The sequence below is a fragment of the Pseudorca crassidens genome, chromosome 4 (assembly GCF_039906515.1).
Source record: "Pseudorca crassidens isolate mPseCra1 chromosome 4, mPseCra1.hap1, whole genome shotgun sequence".
Classification (NCBI taxonomy): domain Eukaryota; kingdom Metazoa; phylum Chordata; class Mammalia; order Artiodactyla; family Delphinidae; genus Pseudorca; species Pseudorca crassidens.
Genome location: NC_090299.1, coordinates 23,957,173 through 23,981,050, shown reverse-complemented (window position 1 = coordinate 23,981,050; position 23,878 = coordinate 23,957,173). Strand labels below are relative to the sequence as shown.

General features: G+C 35.5%; 1 long non-coding RNA gene and 1 pseudogene across 2 annotated transcripts in view; one reads left to right on the top strand and one right to left on the bottom strand.

Annotated features, from left to right (window-relative positions):
- Window positions 1-23,878, bottom strand: part of LOC137223095 (uncharacterized) — a 153,627-nt gene that overhangs the window by 71,611 nt on the left and 58,138 nt on the right. Inside the window, exon 1 of one of the 2 annotated variants that reach the window (XR_010942717.1) lies at window positions 4,045-4,107. The exons of the other annotated variant lie outside the window; for it this stretch is intronic. This is a non-coding gene — a long non-coding RNA (uncharacterized lncRNA). Of the gene's footprint in view, window positions 1-4,044; window positions 4,108-23,878 lie in introns of those variants that run through there. 2 annotated transcript variants of the gene reach the window in all.
- On the top strand, window positions 9,555-10,853 carry LOC137224115 (cofilin-2 pseudogene; annotated as a pseudogene).

Here is a 23,878-nt window from a genome sequence, read left to right as displayed (position 1 = left end):
GGTGGTGCTGGGAAAACTGGACAGATACGTGTAAAAGAATGAAATTAGGACACTCTCTAACACCATACACAAAAATAAACTCAAAATGGATTAAACACCTAAATGTAAGGCTGGACACTATAAAACTCTTGGAAGAAAACATCAGCAGAACACTGTTTGACACAAATCTCAGCAAGATCTTTTTTGATCCACCTCCTAGAGTAATGAAAATAAAAACAAAAATAAACAATTGTGATGTAATGAAGCTTAAAAGCTTTTGCACAGCAAAGGAAACCATAAACAAGATGAAAAGACACCCTCAGAAAGGGCAAAAATATTTGCAAACGAAGCAACCAACAAGGGATTATTATCCAAAATATACAAGCAGCTCATGCAGCTCAATATCAAAAAAACAAACAACCTAATCCAAAAATGGGTGGAAGACCTAAATAGACATTTCTCCAAAGAAGATATACAGATTGCCAACAAGTACATGAAAGAATGCTCAACATCACTAATTATTAGAGAAATGGAAATCAAAACTACAATGAGGTATTGCCTCACACAAGCCAGAATGGCTATCATCAAAAAATCTAGAAACAATAAATGCTGGAGAGGGTGTGGAGAAAAGGGAACACTCTTGCACTGTTGGTGGGAATGTAAACTGGTACACCTACTATGGAGGACAGCATGGAGATTCCTTAACAAACTAAAAATAGAATTATCATATGACCCAGCAATACCACTCCTGAGCTTACACCCAGAGAAAACCATAATTGAAAAAGACACATGCACCCCAATGTTCATTGCAGCACTATTTACAAGAGCCAGGATAAGGAAACAACCTAAATGTCCATCAGCAGAGGAGTGGATAAAGAAGATGTGGTATATATAAACAATAGATTACTCGGCCGTTAAAAAAACCAAAATGATGCCATTTGTAGTGACATGGATGGACCTAGAGATTGTCATACTGAGTGAAGTAAGTCAGACACAGAAAGACAAATATTAGGGACTTCCCTGGTGGCACAGTGGTTAAGAATCCGCCTGCCAGTGCAGGGACATGGGTTTGATCCCTGGTCCGGGAAGATCTCATATGCCACAGAGCAACTTAGCCCGTGTGCCACAACTACTTAGCCTGCGCTCTAGAGCCTGCAAGTCACAACTACTGAGCCCACGCACTGCAACTACTGAGCCTGCATGCTGCGACTACTGAAGGCCACACACTTAGAGCCCGTGCTCTAAGAGAAGCCACAGCAATGAGAAGGCTGTGCATCACAATGAAGAGTAGCCCCTGCTCGCCACAACTAGAGAAAGCCTGTGCGCAGCAACTAGGGCCCATTGCAGCCAAATAAATAAATAAAGCAGTGTGTACATGTCAATCCCAAACTCCCTAACTATCCCTTCCCTCCACAACAAGGGAACATTTAAAAAAAAAAAGAAGAAGAAGAAGAAAAGACAAATACCATGTGATATTGCTTATATGTGGAATCTGGAAAAAAAAAAGGCTACAAATGAACTTAACTTACAAAACACAAGTAGAGTCACAGATGTAGAAAACAAACTTATTGTTACCAGGAGATAAGGGGAGAGGGTAGGGATAAATTAGGAGATTGGGACTGACATATACACATCTCTATAAATAAAATAGATAACTAATATGAACCTGCTGTATAGCACAGGGAACTCTACTCAATACTCTGTAATGGCCTATATGGGAAAAGAATCTGATTCACTCTGCTATACACCTGAAACTAACACAACATTGTAAATCAAGTGTACTCCAACAAAAATTTTTTTAAAAAAAGGAAGGGGAACAAGAGATAACTATGCTTGCTATATTCTCTAGAAGCAAATATCCCCCAACTGATTCTCTGAGTTTTATCTAAGCTGTATCCGACTAAGAATTTCCGATAAAATTATTACCTAAAGTTAACTTCCAGAAATTAGTTTTATGATTATATGAAAAACATAACTCAATCTCTAATGCTTCTTTTGTGACCACTATCAATTCTTTGAAACGCTAAAAAAAAAAGAGGATATATATGAAATTTAAAAGGACAATAATTTTCTACAAAGATTAAAGAGAAGGAATTGGATATGCTACCACTTTTCACTTGGCACAGTCCTACTGAATGTAATCATCTCATCTCAAGAAGTACCTCACTCTTCTGTAATACTGCAGCACTGATTACCTTTTACATATTTACTATTTGTCAGATACAATGCTTAAGGATTTATGTGCTTTCTTTTGTTCCTTGAAATAACTATATAAGGCAAGGACTACTAATGCAGCCCCTTTTTTAATGTTCTGTAATATTTGTAATGTTTCCCTTTTACATATAAGAACACTAGGTCTTACGTAAAATACACATATTATCCAACATTGCACATAGGTCTTACAGATTTTCAGGATTGCATTTTTGTGAAAACATTTTCCTTCCATTTTCCATTCATATATAGTTTTATTTCAGATCTTTGTTTGACCCAATTAAAAAAAACCTTTTATTCCTTCATAAAGAATATTATTACTAAATACATAAATACAATATGAGTACAAATATTAACTTAAGCATGTTAAAAATATTGACCACATTCTTTTGAGCATGGGTATAAGTGAAAGAAAAAAATAAAATAAAAGCAGAATCCTGTGCATTTCAATTATAGTGAGGCTAGATTTTGGAGGTTTTGACCCTTGATTTAACTTTGTTTCTTGAAAGTAATTACCTGTTTTGATTGCACTGGACTTTTGAAAAGTGACCAATATGTGACATAAAACTTTTTCAACAAACTAGTTTATTTTTGTTATGTATTTGAACATGTTCTATGAAATAAGCATTGCAAAAGTATCAACAGTATATTCATATCCATGTTCCATATCACAATAATATAAAAATGATAAAATTATTTGATATGATGGTAGAAACAAGGAATAATACCCACATGTATTTATTTTATTAGATGACCAGGTAGCCAGAAACTAACCAATAATATAAATTATTGCCATAGTGAAAACAGTCCTGGAGTCTTTTTCACTACTGTAAGAGTCAGACACAGCCTCTCTTTCTCACCCTTGCCCCTTCTCTCTTTGAACAGTATAAGTTTGTTGTCCTGTAGTCCGGCATAATTTCTAGACATAAAATTATTTGTCCCTTTCTCAAATCAGAGTATATACTTCATTAGTTTATAAACTTGCATTTGATTACTTCGGGTGCTAGTTTGAATAACATATCTTTAATAGGTAATAGAATCAGTCAGGATAAATTACATTTCTGCTCAGCTTGAAGTACCCTTGTCTTTTCTAGTTTGATTAACTGCCCAACATTTTGCAACTACTAAACAAACTCTAATTAACTTGAATGTTATAGTCAGAATCAGTTAGACCTTTTTGAATCTAGATTTAGAGTGCTACGACATTAAGGTGTAATTTAATTCTCTTGATCAGCAACAAGATATAGTAAAGAACTGAAAGCCTTAGCAAAACTAAGATCTTAAAATACAGTCATAGAATTACTTTTTCATTGAAATATCTGAAATCAAATGAAGCAATACATTAATGGCTTGGTGATTTTTTTTAAAGCAATCAGTTTGTGATAAAAAGTAAATCTTGAGCGTGAGCGTGAATTAAATTTCCTTTTATGTTTGCTCATAGTATACTTCAATATCATTGAAAAATAGTTAATTTTAATGTTATTATATACTTTCCTACTATGTTTGCTCATAGTATACTTCAATATCATTGAAAAATAGTTAATTTTAATGTTATTATATAGTTTTTTTCCTTGCCTCTGTTTCTATTCTTAGTTGTTATTTCTTGGTTTATAATTTCAAAATACTTATCTTTTTATTGTAATATGTATACTGAATCTGTATCTACATCTTGATTCTGTCTTCTACATTCTTTTCATGTTTCTTAATAGTCCTTTCAGAGACAACTAAGATTTCTTGAAGGAGGGAAGCACTGCTGTTGATTTTAATTTTGTCTCAGTGTGATTGTGATAAAGATCAGAGTGTACATGCAGTGACTGCCACACCATTCACTAAGAAATAAATAAGTATACTTACATAGGTAAGAACGCTGTTACTTGTAGTACAATAATAAGTAATAATAGTGTTGGACTTCTCACCTGCATTGAAAAAAATGAGTTATTTTCACCCATGTGCCCAAAGTAAAGACATCAAGGGTTATTCTCTATTTATATCCCAAAGTAAAACTCAAATAGACATGCATAGAAATTCAATGAATTATAACCAATCAAACATACTTGGAATTAATGGCAACAAGAGCTGTTTTTAATCAATGATAATACACTTTATTCATAGGTAAGGGGAACTATAAAAACCGCATCATTATATCCAGAAGGCATTATACTGTTCCACAATAATTAATTTAAAAAGGGAAAGACTATTACCTCAGTATCACTGATTTCTATTCCTAGCAGTCTACTTGTTAGCCCCCCAACTATTTGTTTTTTTTTTTAGCTCCCCAACTTCTATTCCACTTTCCCAATAAACCAATCACAAGAAACTAAGCTTATCAGGTTGGTGATAATTAAAAGCCAGTATCCCTGAAGAACATACATGCAAAAATCCTCAACAAAATATTTGCAAACTGAATTCAACAATGTAGTAAAAATATCATACATCATCATCAAGTGAGATTTATTCCAAGGATACAAGGTTGGTTCAACATCTGCAAATCTATCAATGTGATATCCCACATTAAGAAAATGAAGAATAAAAATCATCCCAATAGATGCCGAAAAAACATTAGACAAATTCAGTATCTATTTATGATAAAATAGCACTCAACAAAGTGGATATCCAGCTTACACACCTCTACATAATAAAGGCCATTTATGACAAGCCCACAGCTATCATCACACTAAATGGAGAAAAGCTAAAACCTTTTCTTCAAAATTAGGAACAAGACAAGGACACCCACTCTCACCACTTTTATTCAAATTATTGAAGTCCTAGCCAGAGCAAATAGGCAACAAAAAGAAATAAAAGCCATCCCAGGTGCAAAGGAAGAGCATTTTCTGATTACATGTTATAATATATAGAAAACACTGGAGACTCCACCACAAACTGTCAGAAATAATAAAATCAGTCAAGTTGCAGGGTACAAAATCAATGTATAGAAATTTGTTGCATTTCTATACACAAATCAATGAACTATCAGAAAGACAAATTAAGAAAACAATCCCACTTATAACTACATCAAAGAAGAATAAAATACCTAGGAATAAATTTAACCAAGGAGGTGAAAGACTTGTACACAGATTATTGTAAGACATTCATGAAAGAAACTGAAGACACAAATAAATGGAAAGACACCCTATGCTCAAGGATTGGAATAATTAATATTGTTAAAATATTCATATCACCCAAGCAATCTACAGATTTAATGCAATCCATAATAAAATTTCAGTGGAATTTTTTTAATAGAAATAGAACAAACAATTCTGAAATTTGTATGAATTCACAAAGACTGTGAATAGGTAAAACAATCTTAAGAACAAAGCTGGAAGTATCATACTCCCTGACTTCAGACTATGCTACAAAGCTACAGTAATCAAAACGGTATGGTATTGGCATAAAAACAGATACTTAGATTAATGGACAGAATAGAGTCCAGAAATAAACCCCCACATTTATGGTCAGTTCATTTATGACAAAGGCACAAGGGGAGGAAATAAATATAATGGAAAAAGACAGACTCTTCAACACATGGTTTTCAGAAACTGGACAGCCAAATCCAAAAAAAAATAGGAAACTGGACCATCTTACATTAAACACAAAAATTAACTCAAAATGGAATAAAGACTTGAATGTAAGACCTGAAATCATAAAACTCCTACAAGAAAACTAGGTGGTATTACTCTTGACATTGGTCTTGGCAATGATTTTTTGAATCTCACACCAAAAGCAAAAATAAAGGAGTGGGACTACATCAAACTAAAAACCTTCTGCACAGCAAAGGAATCATCAACAAAATGAAAAGGTAATCTACTGAATGGGAAAAACTAGTTGGAAATCATACGTGATAAGGGGTTAACATCCAAAATATATAAAGAACTCATACAACTCAACAGCAAAAAAACCAATTAAAAAAAATCTAATTAAAAATGGGCAGAGGATCTGAACTTTTTTTTTCAAAGAAAACATGCTCAACTTTGCTAAACATCAGGGAAATGCAAATCAAAACCAGAATGATATATCACCTCACACCTGTTAAAATGGCTATTATCAAAAAGACTAGAAGTAAGGAGTGTTGGTGAGGATACAGAGAAAAGGAAACACTTGTGCATGGTTGATGGCAATGTAAACTGGTGCAGCCACTATGAAAAAAAACATACATGGTGGTTCCTTAAAAAATTAAAAATAGAACTACTATATGATACAGCAATCCCCTGGGTATTTATTCAAAGAAAACAAAAACACTAACTCAAAAAGGTATATGAACCCCATGTTCATTGCAGCGTTACAACAGTCAAGATGTGGAAACAATCTAAGTGTCCGTAGATGGATGAATGGACAAAGATGTGGTGTGTGTGTTTACATACACACACATATACAATGGAATATTATTCAGCCATAAAAAAGAAGGAAATATAACTATATTGATATCACAGATGGACTTTGAGGGCATGATGTTAAATGAAATAAATCAGACAGAGAAAGAGAAATACTTTATGTATGATCTCACTTAAATGAGAAACAAACAAAAAAAGAGTTTAAAAAAACCTTAAGTAACTACACTCAGATACAGAGAACAGGTTTGTGGTTGCCAGTGGTGGAGGGTGGGGTGTGGGAGATGGGAAAAATGGTTGAATGGGATCAAAAGGTACAGACTTCCAGTTATAAAATAAATAAATTATGGAGATGTAATGTACAGCATGGGAACTATAATTAATAACACTCTTGCATATATGAAATTTGCTAAGAGAATCAATCTTAAAAGTTCTCATGACAAGAAGAAACAATTTTTTTTGAACCATGTATGGTGACAGATATATTAACCAGAGTTATTGTGTTGATCATTTCACAATGTATACAAGTATCAAATTATTATGTCGTACACATGAAACTAATATAACATTATATGTCAATTACACTACAATTTAAAAAAAGACCCTTTTTAGAGGTTGCATTATTATATTACATAATAGCTATATAGAGCAATAGAAAATATTTCTCTTTATTTCTATAAAGTTAGTTCTAGGATGTATTTAGCTAAGATTAATGTGTAAATCAGCATGTATGTATATTTCAGTGTACCTAATGAAGAAGGAATACAATGTAGAAATGCAATGATTTACAGTTTATAAAAATGAAACGAAATAGTAAAAACAATAGAATATCGCTCTATGCAATGAGGGAAGAAGCAGAATAGAGAGGACATAATAGTAATAAAACTTCCATGAGGTAACTCTTGTAAGTTTTTACTATAGAACCTGTAAGTAGTTTAACATGATCATAAAATTAAGTATAAAAATTAGCAATATTTTTAATGCAAAATTACTATTGGGTTATCAGCAACGCACATTTCAAGTGATTTGAAGTTACAGTAATTTGACTCTACAATCATAATTGGATGTATATAAAGATAAAATATTTATACATATATACATAAATATACTAATGTATGTACTATATTAGAATATTCTAATATATAATCTAAATTGTAAAATACTGATTCAGTAAGTCTATTCTTATTAACGATATTGGTATTCAAAAATTATATGTAGGGCTTCCCTTGTGGCACAGTGGTTGAGAGTCCACCTGCCGATGCAGGGGACGCAGGTTCGTGCCCTGGTCCGGGAAGATCCCACATGCCGCGGAGCGGCTGGGCCCGTGAGCCATGGCCGCTGAGCCTGCGTGTCCGGAGCCTGTGCTCTACAACGGGAGAGGCCACAACAGTGAGAGGCCCGCATACCGCCAAAAAAAAAAAAAAAAAATTATACGTAAAGTATAAAAACATTTTGCTGATGTTATTCGGAGCCAATATTTTCAACATTAGAACAAAGTAGTAGAAATTTTTTAATGAAAAGGAATAAAAATTCTGTGTTTCTAAATTTATTTTTGAAATACCAGTTAGAATTCATGTTTTTTTAATCTTAAAACCTTCATCTGTCCACCTAAAGGGCCTAGGAACAAGGACCTAGTAGCAATGAAGATGTTCACTAGCACCTAGATGATGGTAGCTGAATGTATTTAAACATTAAAATGTCTTAGGGATTCTTGGAGAGGTGGTTAAATTCAGGACGGGGTAGGAAAACACAAGAAACACCTGGAACATCTTGTCGTCCAAAAAGCAAATTCACTTCCTAAGACTTCTGGAGGCAGGGGAATGAGAGATATAGTTGAAACAAGAATGTCTAGGAATCAATAAATTACTCTGTGGTTAGTTATCATTTTCTCCATGTTTCATATAAATTAAAAAAAATTTTGATAGAAGATACATTCTAATTATTGAAGTTTAAAATCAATAAAACATCAAAAGAAAAACTAGGTATACAGGAGTTTAACAAGATTATATTTAAAAAGTAAATTGACTTTAGTTTACTTATTTGTCACTGCTTATAGTTGAATATTCTAAATAGTTTTATAGTTCATGTTCAGAGAATCCCATATTTATCTGAATGCATGACAATAGATACATTTCCATTTTGTGCAAGAATAGTGCCATTAACCATATAAACATTTATAAGACCCAACAAGCCTATTACGTACATTTTCAAGTTTAACTTTCTAATTCTTCATAAACAGAAAGAATTAAAAATTGTTCTTCTGAAACAGTGTACTGCATACATATGACCATCAACCACAGCATGAAAATGTTAATTTTCTACATCTTCTGAAATATTGAGGACTATTAGAAATGAAGAAATGTTAACCCATACTTTGTGTTGTGGTATCTCCTATCTAACTACAATATTTTCCTACTTCATTGATGATTTTAATAATCTAAATATTACAAAGAATATGAATAAAAAATAGCTTGAGTTTTCTTTTTTGTTAGAATATAGATAAAAACATGGAAAATATATCTATTTATTCTTGTTTGAATAACAAACAGCTCTTTGGTTGTTATTCTAATTTTTAAGGAATAACGTGTTTGAGTTGGACCCTTGCATATTTTAAGCACTAAATTTTTTATGCTTGGTACTGCTGTTACTGCCTCTAAGATATTTTAAAAAGCAAATTTTGTTCTTTCAATATACATTTAAGAGCCTGGGGTGGCCACAGACATAACTGCCTTCTTGGAGTTTTTTTTCAGTCAAATCAATAATTAAACACCAGAGTTTATTAAAAACGTGCGCTTTATCTTAAGTGTCCAGAGGTCCATGACGCTAATTTTCTTCACTGTAAACATTCTTCGAGGGCGTGCCCCGCGCTCACTGCAGCCCGCCCGCCCGCCCCTCCTTCTCCCCACGGCACCACCGAGGGGGAGCCTGAGCCGCCGCTGTAGCCTCAGCTGACAGCCTCCTGGTAAGGCAGGCGCGCAGCCTGCGGGCCCCCGGGGTGGGGAGCGCGGCCCCGGGCCAGAGACCGCCATTTTAACCGGAATGTGGCCTCCAAGGCGGGCGCTGCGGCCCCTCTGCTCTCCCCCTACCTGCCCGCCGGCCCTGCCGCGGGGGAGGGAGGGCGGGGGTCTGGTGTTGGGGTGTGGCCAGGGGTTCGAAAGGGACCTCGGAGCTCCTCCCATGGCCCGGCACGCCGCCTTTGCCCACTGCTTCCTGATTTTACTCCACGTGCGTGCTCTGAAACTGGCTTCTGGAGTTACAGTGAATGATGAGGTCATCAAAGTTGTTAATGATAGGAACGTAAGGTAATCTTCTACACAAGACAGCGAAAAAAGAAAGCTGTTCTCTTCTGTTTAGGCGATGACAGAAGACAAGTAATTGTAGAGGAGGCAAAACAGATCTTGGTGGGTGACACTGGTGATACTGTAGAGGACCCCTACGCACCTTTTGTGAAGTTGCTACCTAGGAATGATTGCTGATAATAAGATGCCACATAGAAAACAAAAGAGTCTAAGAAAGAAGACCTAGTATTTACATTCTGGGCTTCTGAAAGTGCACCTTTAAAAAGATGATTTATGCTAGCTCTATAGATGCCACTAAAAAGAAATTTAGAAGTAATAACATGAGTGGCAAGAAAATGGCTTAGATGATAATAAAGGACCGTTTGACACTTGGAGAGAAAGTGAGAGGCAATGTAGTAGTTTCACTTGAAGGAAAACCCTGTGAAATCAAAGTCAAGTGCCATCTGGATCTTGAGGAGCTTCCGTTACACCAGCTCAGGCAACTAGAATAGTATTAGGTTTTGGGTGGGTTTTTTTTTTTCCTTTCTCTTCCCACTGGGTCCTAACAACACAATGAACGAAGGAAATATCATTCATGTAAGCAGCCTATCAGAGATTGCCATTAAACTATTACTTTTATGTAGAACCCAAGGAATGCCTTCCCGTTATATTTTAGCCCAAACAACTAGTTATATGTCTCCCTTGTAGCAAGCACTACAATGAAGGTGATTGTCAATGTGAATAGCTTAGAATACTGAAAAGGCTTAGGCTAATTGAATGCCTTGAAAGTACTATTCACTGGTGAGATGGTAAACTTTATTCAGTATTATTTATAGTTGCACTTGATTGCAGTTTTGTGAGGCTGGAGCATTCGTACACTTCACTTGCCTTGGCAAGCCTACTTTTGGTGACATGGCAGCATGGATATAACACTATGCATGGAAAGCACTTTTTTTGTAATGAGTTTAATCCCCCAACCCAAAAGGAATACCAGTTGTGTTAACTGTGTCATCAATTTATCCTAGTACCCTGTGTTAATTCCTGTTACCTGTGTATCTTCTTAAAATAGCTGTTCTCCAAAAAACGGAACTGGAGGAATCAGACTCCCTGACTTCAGACTATACTACAAAGCTACAGTAATCAAGACAGTATAGTACTGGCACAAAAACAGAAATATAGATCTGTGGAACAGGATAGAAAGCCCAGAGATAAACCCATACACATATGGTCACCTTATCTTTGATAAAGGAGGCAGGAATGTACAGTGGAGAAAGGACAGCCTCTTCAAGAAGTGGTGCTGGGAAAACTGGACAGGTACATGTAAAAGTATGAAATTAGATCACTCCCTAACACCATACACAAAAATAAGCTCAAAATGGATTAAAGACCTAAATGTAAGGCCAGAAACTATCAAACTCTTAGAGGAAAACATAGGCAGAACACTCTATGACATAAATCACAGCAAGATCCTTTTTGACCCACCTTGTAGAGAAATGGAAATAAAAACAAAAATAAACAAATGCGATCTAATGAAACTTCAAAGCTTTTGCACAGCAATGGCAACCATAAACAAGACCAAAAGACAATCCTCAGAATGGGAGAAAATATTTGCAAATGAAGCAACTGTCAAAGGATTCGTCTCCAAAATTTATAAGCAGGTCATGCAGCTCAATAGCGAAAAAACAAACAACCCAATCCAAAAATGGGCAGAAGACATAAATAGACATTTCTCCAAAGAAGATATACAGATTGCCAACAAACACATGAAAGAATGCTCAACATCATTAATCATTAGAGAAATGCAAATCAAAACTACAATGAGATACCACCTCACACCAGTCAGAATGGCCATCATCAATAAATCTAGAAACAATAAATGCTGGAGAGGGTGTGGAGAAAAGGGAACACTCTTGCACTGCTGGTGGGAATGTGAATTGGTACAGCCACTATGGAGAACAGTATGGAGGTTCCTTAAAAAACTACAAATAGAACTACCACATGACCCAGCAATCCCACTACTGGGCATATACCCTGAGAAAACCATAATTCAAAAAGAGTCATGTACCAAAATGTTCATTGCAGCTCTATTTACAACAGCCAGGAGATGGAAACAACCTAAGTGTCCATCATTGGATGAATGGATAAAGAAGATGTGGCACATATATACAATGGAATATTACTCAGCCATAAAAAGAAACAAAATTGAGGTATTTGTCGTGAGGTGGATGGATGTAGAGTCTGTCATACAGAGCGAAGTAAGTCAGAAAGAGAAAGACAAATACTGTATGCTAACACATATATATGGAATCTAAGAAAAAAAAAGTCATGAAGAACCTATGGGTAAGACAGGAATAAAGACACAGACCTACTAGAGAATGGACTTGAGGATATGGAGAGGGGGAAGGGTAAGGTGTGACAAAGTGAGAGCGGCATGGACATATATACACTACCAAACGTAAAATAGATAGCTAGTGGGAAGCAGCCGCATAGCACAGGGAGATCAACTCGGTGCTTTGTGACCACCTAGAGGGGTGGGATAGAGAGGGTGGGAGGGAGGGAGAGGCAAGAGGGAAGAGATATGGGAACATATGTATATGTATAACTGATTCACTTTGTTATAAAGCAGAAACTAACACACCATTGTAAAGCAATTATACTCCAATAAAGATGTAAAAAAAAAAAAATAGCTGTTGTCGAGGCCTTTTCGTTTTCTATTGAGTGTACACCACTGAATAAGTGTAGGAGTTTTATGTTTACCATGTAAGTCTTGCAACACTGAAGATATTTTGAATATGTCATGATGGCAATTTCTGTATAAAAGAGCCTTGAATGGAACACTGATCTCGAAAACAAACTCCCCACCCTCGCAAAAATGGCCACGTTGCAATAAAAATTGTGGCATATTATAGAACGTTGACTTGTTTTCCTTGGATATTTTGCAAAATACCATGTGAAACAACTCCTAGAGTGAACAGCTAATATTAGTCTCTGCACTGGTCATTTAAGAAATTTTTTTACAACATTCATGCATGATATTTTCCAGTTTGTTGGGTTAATTTGGTTTAAAAAATATTCTATCCTGAAGCCAACTAATATAAAACATTATTGTTATAGAGGGTACTTTTACAAGCTTTAGTTTATTTCCTTATGTGTTAATATGATGATCAAGAATTATTTTTTTGCACTTTGACATAAATCCTCTTCAGTAACTGATTTGTTCTCTGGATAAATTAGGGTAGTTATTTTTAAATTCATGTTACATTTCTAAGTAGTTGAGTAGTAGAAGTAGTAGGAACCTCTTATTTTGTATTTGGTCGTAATGAAAATAATTTGTAAAATGTTGTCCTTAAAAAGTTTAATAATATTTCTCATGTTTAGGAACTTTCATTTCAGCTACTAGTTTTAAATATATTTCACAAATTGGAAAAAAATGATATAGTAGTCAAGCATTAGTAGTGGGATTTGGCTGTGGTCCTTATAGATAATTTGATCTGTTCAATATAAGCAGTTTGCTGTTAGCCAGAGCTGTTTATGGCAAACACATGCTCTTGTTTCTTGTCATAGTTAGCCACAAATGGCAAAACTGGACTTGATTCTACTGGTATACAAAACAGGCATGCTAATAAGCAGTGGATTGTAGCTTAGAACTTAACCCCTAGCTCTGAAGAATGCTCTTATTTGAAAACAGGAAATGAAAAATCCACCCTTTTTTTTTTAATGTATGGGGAAAATTGGGTTTAAATATTTTTCCATATTTTCAAAAGATTTTTCAGATGAAAACAAAAATAGGAGCTAAATGTCTAGGTTTCCATTTAAAATTATATGAATGGCTTGGAATCTTTTGCACTGAGAAATTTTATTTCAGGCTTCTAGCTGCCCCTGTGAATTACCTTGGACATTTTGATGGCTTTTTTTGTGTGTGTGTGGTACGTGGGCCTCTCACTGCTGTGGCCTCTCCCATTGCACAGCACAGGCTCCAGACGCGCAGGCTCAGCGGCCATGGCTCACGGGCCTAGCCGCTCCACGGCATGTGGGATCTTCCCGGACCCATGTCCCCTGCATCAGCAGGCGGACTCTCAGCCACTGAGCCACCAGGGAAGCCCCTTGAAGGCTTTTTGGTAAGGTCAAACTCATAAGTAAAGCATGAGAATACTGACATACACTAAACCATATGTGTACTGATACTTGTACCATGAAAATTTTCATTATTTTCCTCATTCTTCTAAAAAATAAGGGACTCTAAGTTATGCAGTATCTTGTTTTTATAGCTGATTTGTCAACTTTCTGATATGCCTCTTTATATAATAATTTCAGAGAGTAAAAACTGCTTTAAAATGTGGTACTTTGATGTGTTAGGTTGACAAAACATACTAATATTAAGGTCATCTTTGAAATACATCTTTGTGCATAAAGCCAAAGATAATAATGGTTCATATGTTACTTGAGACTAATTTGGCATTTGAAATGATCATTTTACTTTACAATCATTTACAATGAAACAATGTTCCAGTTAGCTTTAAAGGCATACAGTGCTAATCAGTAAAATACTGACAATATTTTACTGCTAGCTTGCAAAATTATAAGTGTTTTAAAAAATAAAATACATGAAAATATTTTAAAAATTCTATGAGACAGTTACAAGTATTTCAAAATAAAATCTTGTCACAAAATATTTGATTTATACATTGAATTTCAAATTCCTAACAACTTTTTTTCACAAAGGGGTTGATTTATAAAGGTGACCATACATAATTCTTGCCACAGAGTGTCTCAGATATGACAGAGACAGATTCATCATTCCTGGACACACAATAAACGTCAGTGTCCAGTTTCCTTACAGTCCAGTGGGGGCCATGTGGCTGAGTCTACACATGCCTTAAAATCCCTGCACAGACTGTTGTTTCAGGGCCTCTCAATACAGAGGACCATGTGCAGCGCCCTGTGCAGGACCCTGAGGAAGGCCCTGGGAGAGGACCCTGAGGAAGGCCTGAAGGATGGACAGTCACAAACTGGAATGATTTGGATGACCAAATTATGTAGAAGAAAGTCCTCAAGAGCAATCTGATGTACGTCAGACTGTTATGTGAGCAAGAAATAACCCTGCGTTGTGTGCACTGCAAGATGCGGGACTGTTGGCTATAAAAAAGCTGGTAGAGATACCCTAACATGCTGGATAAATAAAATTTTATAAAAATCAGGGATTTATTTTGTATATATGTATGATTGTATTGTCTTTTAAAAGCATGCTTTTGAAATATAATCTTAATACTTACAGAAAAAAAAGTTTGAAGGAAATATAGTGTACTCAGAAATCATTACTGTGTAGAATAAGCATGTTATCTTTGAGGTCACAACAATAGCATCAAAAATATGTGTATATAAATTAAAAAAAAACTTATTTCCTAGTTAGATGGATGGCTAAAATATCTAGATATGAGATACACTATGTTTTGTGAGAGCAGGTATGCAGACCATATTATTTATTATGTAATAGCCATATTATTTAATACAGTGCCAGCACATAATGTTTTAAACATCTGAACAAATAAATAAATTAGGTAATCTTTTACATTCTTGATATTTTGCCTGCTACACTGGACAACCAAAATTCAGCTTGATTTACTAAACAGAAGATAATTCATTACAATAGGTTAAAAACCCATTCACACTGAGGATATAAAATGGGAATAAAAAAGTAAAACAAAGCTTTCAGGGGACAAAAAACAAAGCAACCCCAAAAAATCCAAATTACTATTTCTCATTGTTATTATGTAAAAATTATTTTTCTGGATAAACCTAATGTTATATAACTGAACCTCTACTAAGCTGTGAATTTTTAGTGAAAATAATGCCCTGCTACAGAATTTTCATACTAGACATACTAATTTCCTTATGACTAACCAGCAAAGTAACGTTTTGTTTTCAGTTTAGGTTTTGTGATTAAAATCTGAGTTTCTTTTTGAAACTGTTATTCCATGTTATTTTATGCTTTGTACAAAAGGAAATCCTCTGATTTTGAAGTATGTGAATACTGATATTTCAGGACTTTCGTTATTATTGTGTTTTGGGGGGAGTTTTGATAATGTTGTATAAAAAAATAAAAGTGGTCTGCAGAAATTCCATGCCTTAACTCGAACTCCTGGTCTAGCCTGTATACGTCTATGGTCAACCTCATCTCCCCCTCAGCCACAAAGCTATTCATGTCCTCATTCTACCTTATACATAATTTTAAAAATATTGACCTTTTTAAGAATTTTCCATTTATTGTATAAACTCTTTGACTACTTTATCACCTATATTACATAGTTCAAATACTATAGGGAAAATGAGTTTAAGGGACATAAAAACAAATTTGAGGTGGCAATTTTATTTTTTCTGAAGTTTCAGGCATTGTTTTCTCTGTATAGTATTCAGCTGAGAAGCATTAGGCTCCTAAGTACTCAGAGCAGCATAAATGAAGGAAATTATTCAGGCTATTATCACAAAAGGATTAGCGGTAAAATTAGGAACAACTGTGTGCCTCTGTACTTGCTGATTACTCTGCACCCTCTACTGCCTGAAGAACAGAGATAAGGTGTCTATATTTACCATGTTGTACATTACATCCCTAGTAATATTTGACAAATGGTGCTGAAATAACTAGACATTCACATGTCAAAAAAAATCTAGATATAGAACTTATAACCCTTTAAAATTTTAACTCAGTATGGATCACAGACCTAAATATAAAACACAAAATTATAAACCTCCCAGAAGATAACATAGGAGAAACCCTAGATGACTTTGCATATGATGACTCTTTAGATACAACATGGAAGACATAATCCAATAGAGAATTGATGAGCTGGAATTCATTAAAATTAATAACTTCTCTATAAAATACAAACCATAGACTAGTGTAGAAATATCTGGAAAATACATACTTGATACAGGACTATTATCCAAAATATACAAAGAACACTTAAAACTCAACAATAAGAAAACAATTGATTAAAAAAAAGCAAAAGACCTGAACAGACATCTCACCAAAGATGATGTATAGATAGAAAATAAGCATATGAAAATAAGCACATGCTCAACATCATATACCATTGGGGAAATACAAGTTAACACAATGTTGATATACTCACTTATTAGAATGGTCAAAATCCAGAACAATGACAACACCAAATGCTGGTGAGGATGTGAAACAACAGAAACACTCATTCACTGTTGGTGGGGATGCAAAATGGTAGAGCTACTTTGGAAGACAATTTGACAATTTCTTACAAAACTAACTATAGGATGTGGCAATTTCACTTGGTATTTATTCAAATGAGTTGGAAAGTTATATTCACACAAAACTTGCACATGGATGTTTATAGTAGCTTTATTCATAACTGATAAATCTTGGGAGCAAGATGCCTTTCAGTAAGTGAGTGGACAAATAAAACTGTGGTACATCCAGACAATGGGATAGCATTCAGCACTAATAAGCAAGGAGCTATCAAGCCATGAAAAGACATGGAGAAATCTTAAATGCATATTACTAAGTGAAATAAATGAATCCGAAAGGCTACAAGCTGTATGATTCCAATTATATGACATTCTGGAAAAAGCAAAACTATGGAGATAGTAAAAGAATCAGTGTTTGCCAGGGGGAGGGGGGAAGAAAGGATAAATAGGTGGCATACAGAGGATTTTTAGGGCACTGAAACTACTCTGTATGATGCTTTAGTGATAGATGCATGTCATACATGTGTCAAAAACCACAGAATGTACAACACCAAGAGTGAACCCTAATGTAAACTATGGATGTTGGGTGATAATGATGTTATCTATGTACGTTCATTTATTTTAATAAATGTAAGACATTTCGATAGTGTGGGAGGCTTGGCATATGTGTGGAGAGGGAGTATATGGGAAATGTTTCTGCCTCCGCCCAGTTTCGCTGTTTACGTAAAACTTCTCTAAAGAATAAAGTATATATTTAAAAAAAAACCATACAGATGGCAGGCTAGATTTGACCAGCAGCAATAGTTTGCTATCTCTGGATCTAGAAAACAGCTTCTTTATTAAAGGAATAAATGAAACACCAGAGTGTGTTCCAGTTACTGCTGCTGCATAATAAGCAACCCCAAATAAAAAATACATCACAAATACAACAAAACACACAGAAGCAAAGCTGTTTTCATAAAAATGAAAGCTGAAATAACTTGGGGCCAGCAAAACTGCATTATATAAAATATAAAAGGAAATTTTAAAAAGAAGATGAACAATTTCAGAGGGAAGCAGGAAATACAGGAAGGTATGAATGAAATGGAAATATATAAATTAATATTGATTATAAACAAATGAAAACAAATTTGCTGGTAATATCCAGGGGAGAATTAAAATTCAAAGTCTGGAGGACTATGTGCATCTAAAGTGTTCTAAGTTTCTAGCATTACTGGGGAAATATATAAGTAATAATTGGTTTTAGACTACTTTATGGCAATAATGTACAGAGAGAACTGTAGAGTAACCACATAGTAGGAAGAATAATTCCCCCCACTCCCAAAGTTGTCCACATCCTAATACCTGGAAATTGTGAATATTTTACCTTAAGTTAAGAAAAACTTTGAAGATATCCGTAAGGTAAAAGATTTTGTGATGAGGAGATTATCCTTGATAATCTGGATAGGTCCAAGCTAATCAGAGTCCTTAAAAGTAGAGGACTTTCTCCAGGTGAGCCAGGTAAGGTCAGAGTCAAAAAGATGAAATCACATCTCTGTTGATCAGACATATGTGATGTGTAAAGGACTCTACCAGCTGATGCTGGCTCTAATGGGAGTGGTGGGAATAATGAATCAAGAAATGCAGAGGCCTCTAGAAGCTGGAAAAAGTAAAGAAACAGAATCTCTCCTAAAGTAAACAGAACACAGCCAAAACCTTGATTTTAGCCCAGTGAGACTTGTGTTGAACTTGACCTGCAGAACTATAAGATAATAAATTTATTTGTCTAGGTACTAAATTTAGGGTAATTTGTTATGGAAGCAATAAAAAACAAAAGGAAAACCAATAAAATAACAATCAATTCCAAGGAAGCCAATACATGAATGAGAAAGAAATCAAACACATCTGAGTTTAAAAAAAAAAAAAAGAGCTATGAGAATGGTTAATGTGAAAATACATAATTCATAAAATGAACAGAAAAAAGCAAAACCATGGTTTTCACAGCAGATACAGAAAAAGCATTTGGTAAAATGTCATCATTTGTTTATGGAATAAAATAAAAACACTTAGCAAAGTAAAAAGTAAAAAGAAAAAAGATAGTGGCCAAAAAAATACCTTCAAAAATACCTACATCTACCATTATCATTACTGATAAGTAATTGTGGATTACTAAAATTCTTCCCCTTAATGAAAAAAGAGAATGACCATTATTATCAGTTCTAGTCAATCTGCTCTGAATGTCCTAGTTATTGAAACAAGGTATAATGGAGAGAGAGTTTTATAAGAATTTAAATGTATAAAGTCATTATTAACAAAGAACACAATTTTTACATAGAAAGTGTAAAAGAATTTCAGAAAAGCCATTAATCATAAGTGAATCTGACAGATTGTTTCATACAAGATCAATATAAAAAATAAATTGTAACCCTGAATAGCAAAAGCAATTATGAGAAAAAAGAACAAAACTGGAGGTATCGCACTCCTTGATTGCAAACTGTATTACAAAGCTATAGTAATCAAAACAGTATGGAATGTCCTAAAAACAAGCACAGAGATCAACAGTATAGAGATCCCATAAATAAACTTATGCATATATCATATGCATATATCAATTAAAATTTATGACAAAGGAACCAAGAATAATAGGAAGAGGACAGTCTCTTCAATATTGTTGGGAAAACTGGACAGCCACATATGAAAGAATGAAACTGGACAACTATCTAACACCACAAACATTCACTCAAAATTGATTAAAGACTTGAATGTAAGGCCTGAAACCATGAAATCCCTAGGAGAAGAAACCCAGGTGGTAATCTCCTTGACATCAGTCTTAGCAAAGATTTTTTTCAGGTCTAACACCAAAACCAAAGGCGACAAAAGGAAAAACAAACATATGGGACTACACAAAACTAAAAAGCTTCTGCACAGCAAAGGAAACCATCAACAAAATGAAAAGGCAACCTACCAAATGGTAGAAAATAGTTGCAAATCATGTATCTCATAAGGGATTAACATCTAAACTATATAAAGAGCTCATACAATTCAATAGCAAAAAACCCCCAAACAATCCTATTTAAAAATGGGCAGAGGTTTGAATAGACATTTTTCTAAAGAAGACATATAGATGGCTAACAGGTACATGAAAATGTGCTCAAATCACCAATCAGAGAAAAGGAAATCAAAGCTGCAATGAGAAATCACTTCACACCTGTAAAAATGACTATCATCAAAAAGTCTACAAATAGACTAAGAAAGGTCCCCACCAAGGCTGGCACACACGTGCCTGCTGCCAGGCACTAAGAAAAGTCCCTCCCGGGGCTGGCCTTCTCATGCCTGCCAATAGCACTAAGTAAGGTCCCCACCAAGGCTGCCCTCTCACGTCTGCTGCCAGCACTAAGATAGGCTACTGCTAGGATTGATCCTCACACAATGGCTGCCGGGCACTATGAAAGGCTCCCACTGGGGCCAAGTCTCTCGTACCTGTGGCCACTGGCTTCCCCATGCACCTCCTCACCAGTGGGACTAGATCTCTCGCAGCTGCTGACCACCCCCACACACACCTGTCACCACTGGGGCTCCCAGGACCCTGCAGCTGTGCCACCTCCACACCCTGTCCTTACTGGGGCAGACCTGAGTACTCCAGGGCAGCTTCGGGAGCAGACCCCTGTAGGTGGCCCACATGCAGAGGTGGGGCTAAAACCACAGCTGAGCCCCAGGGGTGGGACAACTAAGGAAGAGGAACAAAAATCTTTCCATGAAGCTGCACAAGCTGCAGATTAAATCCCCATGATCGGCTTGGTAAACTCTGCATATATGGAATATCTGAATGGACAATGAGTGTTCCCACAACTGAAACTGGTTTGTGAGGGCAAGTACATGTGAGAGTTGGGCCAGGTCAGAATCTGAGCTTCCCCCACAGTGCCCACAGTGGGTCCAGAGATATACCTAGAGGTATTGGAGGGCCTCCTAGGGAAAACGGAGGTTAGCTGTGACTCACGATGGGGGCAAGGCCACTCAAAACTGAGACCCCAGAAAAATATTATTACTACTATTATTTTTTTATGTTTTGTTTTGTTGTTTATTATTTTTCTATTTTAATTTTTAAAAAAAATTTAATATTTATTCTTTTTATTTTTCTATTTTTACTTTACTTTTTCAGTGATTTCTGTTTTTTCTTGTTTTGTTTTTAATTTTTGATTGTTTTTGTGCATTTCTTTTAATTATTTATTTTTTTGCTTATTTTTTTAGTTCACATTCTGCTTTTGTTGTTTTTTGTTTTAGTTTTGTTTTTAATTGTTCAATTTCATTTTGGGGTTCTTCTATCTGGTTGTTCTCGTTTTTTGTTTTCCTTGTTTTTGTTTCTTTTTTTCGTATGTGTGTGTTTCTTTGTTAGTTTGTTTTTGTTTGGTTTTGCTTTTACCATTTCTCTTTGGTTTTATTTGTTCACTTTTTTTTTTAAGCTGTTGTTGTTACTGTTTGTGTCTTCACTATTTGTCTTGGGTTCTGTTCGTCTGTTTGTTCTCTTCCCCCCACCTTATTTTTTTTTTGTCTCACTGTGTGGCTTGCGGGGCCTTGGTTCCCCAGCTTGGGGTTGGGCCTGAGCCTCTGGGGTGGGAGCGCCAAGTGCAGGATGCTGGACTGCCAGAGAATTCCTGGGCCCAAAGAATACTAATCAGCGAGATCTCTCCAAGAAGCCTCCATCTAGACTCCAAGACTCAGCGCCACCTAACTACCTGCAAGCTCCAGTGCTAGATGCCTTACATCAAGCAACAAGCAAGACAGGAACACAAATGCACCCAACAGAGACAGGCTGCCTAAAGTCATACTAAGCTCAGAGACACCTTAAAACACACCACCTGATATGGCCTCGCCTATCAGAAGGACAAGATCCAGCTCCACCCACCAGAGCACAGGCACCAAGTACCTCCCACCAGGATGCCAACACAAGCCACTGGACCAATCTCACCCACCAGGGACAGACACCAAATGAAAGAGGAATAATGACCCTTCAGCCTGTGGGAAGGAGACCTCAAACACAGTAAGTGAGACAAAATGAGAAGACAGAATATGTTGCAGATGAAGGAGTAAGGTAAAACCCACAAGACCAAATAAATGAAGAGGAACTAGGCATTCTATGTGAAAAAGAATTAAGACCAAATAAATGAAGAGGAACTAGGCATTCTACATGAAAAAGAATTCACAGTAATGATAATAAAGATGATCCAATATCTTGGAAATAGAATGGAGGCATAGATCAAGAAGGTACAAGAAATGTTTAACAAGAACCTAGAAAAACTAAAGAACAATGATGGACAATACAATAACTGAAATTAAAAATACACTAAAAGGAATAAATAGCAGAATAACTGAGGCAGAAGAACAGATAAGTGAGGTGGAAGATAGAATGGTGGAAATAACTGCTGCAGAGCAGAATAAAGAAAAAAGAATGAAAAACATGAGGACAGTCTCAGAGACCTTGGGGAAAACAGTTAATGCACCAACATTCAAATTATATGGGTCCCAGAAGAAGAGAAAGGGTCTAAGAAAATATTTGAAGAGACTATAGTTGAAAACTTCCTTAACATGGTAAAGGATATAGCCACCCAAGTCCAGGGAGCACAAAGACTCCCATACAGGATCAACCCAAGGAGAAACATGCCGAGACACATATTAATCAAACTAACAAAAATTAAAAACAAGTAAAAAATATTAAAAGCAGCAAGAGAAAAGCAACAAATGACTTACAAGGGAATTCCCATAAGGTTATCAGCTGATTTTTCAGCAGAAACTCTGCAGGCCAGAAGAGAGTGGCAGGATATATTTAAAGTAATGAAAGGGAAAAACCTACAACAAAGATTACTTTAACCAGCAAGGATCTCATTCAGATTCGACAAAGAAATCAAAGACTTTTAAAAAATTATTTATTTATTTAATACAGCAGGCTCTTAGTAGTTATCTATTTTATACATAGTAGTGTATATATGTCAATCCCAATCCCCCAATTCATCCCACCACCACACACACACACCCCTGCCACTTTCCCTCCTGGTGTCCATACATTTGTTCACTACATCTGTGTCTTTTTCTGCCTTGCAAACCGGTTCATCTGCACCATTTTTCTAGAGAAGTCAAAAGCTTTACAGACAAGCAAAAGCTGAGAGAACTTCAGCATCACAAAACCAGCTTTACAATAAATGCTGAAGGAATTTCTCTAAGCGAGAAACACAAGAGAAGAAAAAAGACCTACAAAATAAAACCCAAAACAATTAAGAAAATGGTACTAGGAACATACATATATACAATTACTTTAAGTGTAAGGGGATTAAATGCTCCAACTAAAAGACACAGACTGGATACAAAACAAGACCCATATATATGGATACAAAAACAAGACCCATATATATGCTGTCTACAAGAGACCCACTTCAGACCTAGGGACACATACAGACTGAAAGTGAGGGGATGGAAAAAGGTATTCCATGCAAATGGAAATCAAAAGAAAGCTGGAGTAACAATACTCATATGAGACAAAACAGACTTAAATAAAGACTGTTACAAGATACAAGGAAGGACACTACATAATGATCAAGGGATCAATCCAAGAAGAAGATATAACAATTGTAAATATTTATGCATGCAGCGTAGGAGCACAATACATAAGGCAAATGCTAACAGCCATAAAAGGGGAGACTGACATAACACAATAATGGGGGGGACTTTAACACCCCACTTACACCAATGGATAGATCATCCAGATGGAAAATTAATAAGGAAACACAAACCTTAAATGAAACATTAGACCAGGTGGACTTAATTGATATTTATAGGACATTTCACCAGAAAGCAGAATACACTTTCTTCTCAAATGCACATGGATCATTCTCCAGGATA